Below are 5,520 nucleotides of genomic sequence, written 5' to 3'. Positions count from 1 at the left end.
TGATCACTTTAATTGCTATCACAAGGAATGTAAACATCCATTGTGACAGTAATAGATGGTGACAAGTACTCTTTATGGAGGGATCGGGGGTCTAGAAGACCCCCGATCCCTCCGTTGCACTTCAAAGTATTCAGATTTTTTTTTTTAAAACTGGTGCCGTTGGCAGCCGAGTAAACGGGAAGTGACATCATGACGTCGCTTCTGTGTTTACTATTAGGAGGCTGGAACGAAGCCGCTTACGGCTTCGTTTCAGACTGTCCCTAGCCGCCAGAGGCGGCATATTGGTCATCGGGCCTCCCGATGGAACGGGAAGCGCGGTAAGAGTGGCGGGAGGCGGCAGGAGGGGGGGAAGTCCCCTCCCGCTCCTCCGTTCTAACAGCCGAGCGGCTTTTAGCCGCATCGGTTGTTATACCCGGAAAGCCGATTGCCGGCTCTAAAAAACAGTACCGTGATAATGCCCGCAGCTGCGGGCATCATCCTGGTATAACCCCCGAAAGCCGAGTACGCACATCTGCGTACGCTCGGCGGGAAGGGGATAATGCCACGTTGCCTCAGTTGTCTATAGAAAAGCATGCTGTGCCTAATGTTAAATCCATCCCTAAGCACAGCAGAAGCTGTTTCCTTTTGGACACTCTCTTTGTAATATATATGTATATCAGTGTTGCCAACCTACCAGATTGAAATTTACTGGCACAACACCCAAAATTTACTGGCACAGCCAAGTTTTTACTGGCATTTCCAAAAGTTACTAAATTACAGTTTTAAGTGCAAATTTAAGTATTTAGGCTACAAACAAATACAATATGCAATTAGCAATATAATTTAAGGTAGATAATAAGGAAAAAAAACATATGTCTTATTTTTTTTTCGATTATAGTAAGTAAGTAGCTCAGGGACAGGAGACAGGAGGGCAAGAAATTAGAATGGGTAGGTACACACACATAAAACTGACTCTCACAGTGACGCTAACAGCAGTGTGCAGCAGCACAGATGATGACGACACCTTACCGACACAACACGTCCCCTCCTGAGTCACAGTGACAGTCTCTCTCCAAGCCAAGTAGTCCCTCCAGTCCACTCCAGTCTGAACAGCACTGACGGTCCCGGTCCCAGCCGCCTTGCTCCCATACCGCAGACCCGCACACGAGGCTCTGGCCGCTCTGCTTGGCTCCACTGCACCATGACATCACACGACATGCTCCGACACCGCCTCCGCCAGAGCCGCCCAATCACACTGTAGCAGGCACACGGATGATCTCAGCCGGCAACGGATCAAGCTGACTGTCACAGCCATATTTTTTACTGGCAACCTTTTACTTTTACTTGAAATTACTGGCAGGAGAAAATTGCCTGTTTTTTACCAGTAAAAATACTGATGGTTGGCAACACTGATGCATACATATAGGCTACATTTACAGTGCCACATTTTGTCATATTACAAATAAAAACGTAAATGTATTTTTTTTTTATTTCATGTGATAGACCAACACAAAGCGACACATAATTTTGAAGTTGAAGGAAAATGATTAATGGTTTCAAAATGGTTTACAAATAAATATGTGAAAGGTTTGGCGTGCATTTGTATTCAGCCCCCTTTACTCTGATACCCCTAACTAAAATCTAGAGGAACCAATTGCCTTCAGAAGTCACCTAGTTAGTAAATAGAGTCCACCTGTGTGTAATTTAATCTCAATATAAATACAGCTGTTCTGTGAAGCCCTCAGAGGCTTGTTAGAGAACCTAAGTGAACAAACAGCATCATGAAGACCAAGGAACACACCAGACAGGTCAGGGATAAAGTTGGAGAAGTTTAAAGCAGGGTGAGGTTATAAAAAAATATCCCAAGCTTTGAACATCTCACGGAGCACTGTTCAATCCATCATCTGAAAATGGAAAGAGTATGGCCCAACTGCAAACCTACCAAGACATGGCCGTCCACCTAAACTGACCGGCCGGGCAAGGAGAGCATTAATCAGAGAAGAGCCAAGAGGTCCATGGTGACTCTGGAGGAGCTGCAGAGATCCACAGCTCAGATGGGAGAATCTGTCCACAGGACAACTTTTAGTTGTGCACTCCACAAATCTGGCCTTAATGGAAGAGTGACAAGAAGAAAGTCATTGGTGAAAGAAAGCCATAAGAAGTCCTGTTTGCAGTTGGTGAGAAGCCATGTGGAGGACACAGTAAACATGTGGAAGAAGGTGCTCTGGTCAGATGAGACCAAAATTGAACTTTTTGGCCTAAAAGCAAAACGCTATGTGTGGTGGAAAACGAACACTGCACATCACCCTGAACACACCATCCCCACCATGAAACATGGTGGTGGCAGCATTGTGTTTTGGGGATGCTTTTCTTCAGCAGGGACAGGGAAGCTGGTCAGAGTTGATTGGAAGATGGATGGAGCCAAATACAGGGCAATCTGATGCCGCGTACACACGGTCGGAATTTCAGCCCGCAAAAGACCGATGAGAGTTTTTCGTCTGAAAATGCGACCGTGTGTATGCTCCATCGGTCTTTTGCTGTAGGAATTCCATCCAGCAAAAGATTGAGAGCATGCTTTCAATTTTTCGGTTGGAAAAAGTTCCTATCCGAAAATGCGATTTTCTGTGGCAATTCCGACGCGCAACACCCCTACGCATGCTTGGAAACAATTTGACGCATGCTCGAAAGCATTGAACGTCATTTTCTAGGCTTGTCGTAGTGTTGTACGCCACCGCGTACTTGACGGTCATAATTTCAGTGAACTTTTGCATGACCGTGTGTATGCAAGGCAAACTTGGAATCCGGTCAGAAAAGCCGTCATATCTTTTTCCGACGAGAAAACCGATCGTTGCTATTTTGCAAAGAAGAATGGGCAAAAATGTCCCTCTCTAGATGTACAAAGCTGGTAGAGACATCCCCAAAAAGACTTGCAGCTGTAATTGCAGAGAAAGGGGGTTCTACAAAGTATTGACTGACACAATTTTCACATATTTATTCGTAAAAAGTTTTGAAAACCATTTATCATTTTCCTTCCACTTCACAATTATGTGTCACTTTGTGTTGGTCTATCACATAAAATCTCAATAAAATACATTTACGCTTTTGGTTGTAATATGACAAAAAGTAGAAAATTTCAAGGGGTATGAATACTTTTTCAAGGTACTGTAGATGCAAAATGACGTTTTTGCTGTGGCTGTGGCATGTGAACACCCCTGTCTGTTATCATAACAACTTAAGGGGGGGTGCGGTTGGGGGGCACTAAAAACGTAAGTATCCTGGGTGCAGCGTGGTGTGGTGGGCAGTGAGCACACAGAGTCCAAGTTTGGTAATTGCAATTTATTGTACAAAAGTTCAACAAGTACAAACAGGCGCAGCAGGAATGACACTTACAAACTGTACAGCGGTGGAAATAGCAGTCAGGAGACTCAGAGATGCCGACAGCATCTGTCACAAGGAGCAGAATGCGGCCTGGCCGGTCCACACCCAATGGGGAGGCTTCCTGGAAGAGGTAGACGTAATCCCTGTGCTGTCCTTACTCTTCTGGAACCCTTTCCCTATGTCTAAGCACTGTCCCTTATGGACAGAGAACCTGTCCCTATGCTAGCCACTTGCATAAAGCGTGCCAAGCCCGGGAGCAGGAGGCTTAAAAAGACTCTGCCTGACCCAAGATGGCTACCAAAGTCACATGGGGTGCCAGCACCCAATCGGATAGCTGCTGCCTTGTGACCAAGGAAATCATAGTGGAAACAAATACCTCTCAACTTTCTCCCCCATCTTCATTGCCACTACGATGGAGTGCCACCTGCAGTGGAGAGTACGGATTACTTGTAGGTCAACCAAGCATTTTTACTGCCCACACACACACCACCTTTTTGCTGACCGCCTAACTGGGAATGTACATCATGCGTTTTTACATTAACCACTTCCAGCCCAAGGACATCATATGACTTTCAGTGGGAATATCTGAATGATGCCTGCAGCTACAGGCATTATCCATATATCCTCCTTTTCAGCCAGCAAGTTTGTGCACCGTAAGAACGATCATAGCGGCAGTTCCACCACTTGATCATTCTTACAGGCGACGGGAGGGGACATCCCCCCTCCCGCCGCCATCCGGTACTTCTCCTGGCTCTCCCGTGCCATCTGGGACCCGAAGAAAGAATCGGCCGCCACCGGATGACGACCATAGAGATTTCCGGTGACCAGATGGTCACCAGTCATCTCTATGACCGTCGGAGCCCCCGGGTGCGACATTATTACGTCACGTCTGGGCCGCAGAAGTAAACAAAGCCGCGATCGCGGCTGGTAAGCATGAGATCGTGGATTTCTTCTTCTGATCTCATGCTTTCCAGGTTGGAGGGGAGATGCGGGGTCTTATTGACCCTGCATCTCTCCATAAAGAGGACCTGTTGCGAACAATTCCTATTACAAGGGATGCTTACATAATGTAAAAGAAAGTGTAAAAATAAAAAATAAATAAAGTAAAATAAAAAAAAATTATTTAAAATGCCCCTGTCCCCGGTAGCTTGCGCTCAGAAGCGAACGCACACGTAAGTCCCGCCCACATATGTAAACGCCATTCAAACCACACATGTGAGGTATGGCCGTATGCGTTAGAGCGAGAGCAATAATTCTAGCACTAGACCTCCTCTGTAAATTCTAAACTGGTAACCTGTAAAAAAATTTAAAGCGTCGCCTATGGAGATTTTGAAGTACCATAGTTTGTCGCCATTCCATGAGCGTGCGCAACTTTAAAGCGTGACATGTTGGGTATCTATTTACTCGGCGTAACATCATCTTTCAGATTATACAAATAAATTGGGCTAACTTTACTGCTTTGTTATTTTTTAAATCATGAAACTGTTTTTTTTTTTCCAAAAAAAAAAAGCGTTTGAAAAATTGTTGCGCAAATACCGTGCAAGATAAAAAGTTGCAATGACCGCCATTTTATTCCCTAGGGCAGGGGTCTCAAACTGGTGGCCCTCCAGCTTTTGTGAAAAGACAATTTCCATCATGCATCTGCCTGTGGGAGTCAGGCTTGTAACTGTCAGCTTTGCAATGCCTTATGGGACTTGTAGTTTTGCAACAACTGGAGGGCCTCCAGTTTGAGACCCCTGATCTAGGGTGTCTGATAAAAAAAATATATAATGTTTGGGGGTTCTGAGTAATTTTCTAGCAAAAAAATTATGATTTTTACATGTAGGAGAAGAGTGCCAGAATAGGCCCGGTATGGAAGTGGTTAAATACCAGGGTTATTACTGCAGCTAAATGCCATAACCCTGGTATCATTTTTCCCCTCAGATGACCGGCTTACAAAGCAAGTGATTCACTGTGGCCCCCGCATCCTGCTGCTTCCTGGTCGTTTCCGGGCTTACTAGAGCCGTTGGTAATGCCCAGAAGCGATCTGATGCAGCTGATGCCTGGGCAGGAAATTGAGTGAGGGCAAGATGGACCCCACTCGGCTTTTTGCCTTTGGAGAACCAGAGCAACCTCTGACGTCACTTTCACTTCTCGGGCATAAACAAATGATTTTTTTTTCTT

This window comes from Aquarana catesbeiana, linkage group LG03 (genome assembly GCF_042186555.1).
Source record: "Aquarana catesbeiana isolate 2022-GZ linkage group LG03, ASM4218655v1, whole genome shotgun sequence".
Classification (NCBI taxonomy): Eukaryota; Metazoa; Chordata; class Amphibia; order Anura; family Ranidae; genus Aquarana; species Aquarana catesbeiana.
The sequence above is the reverse complement of the archived record's forward strand: the minus strand, read 5'-3'. Positions refer to the sequence as shown.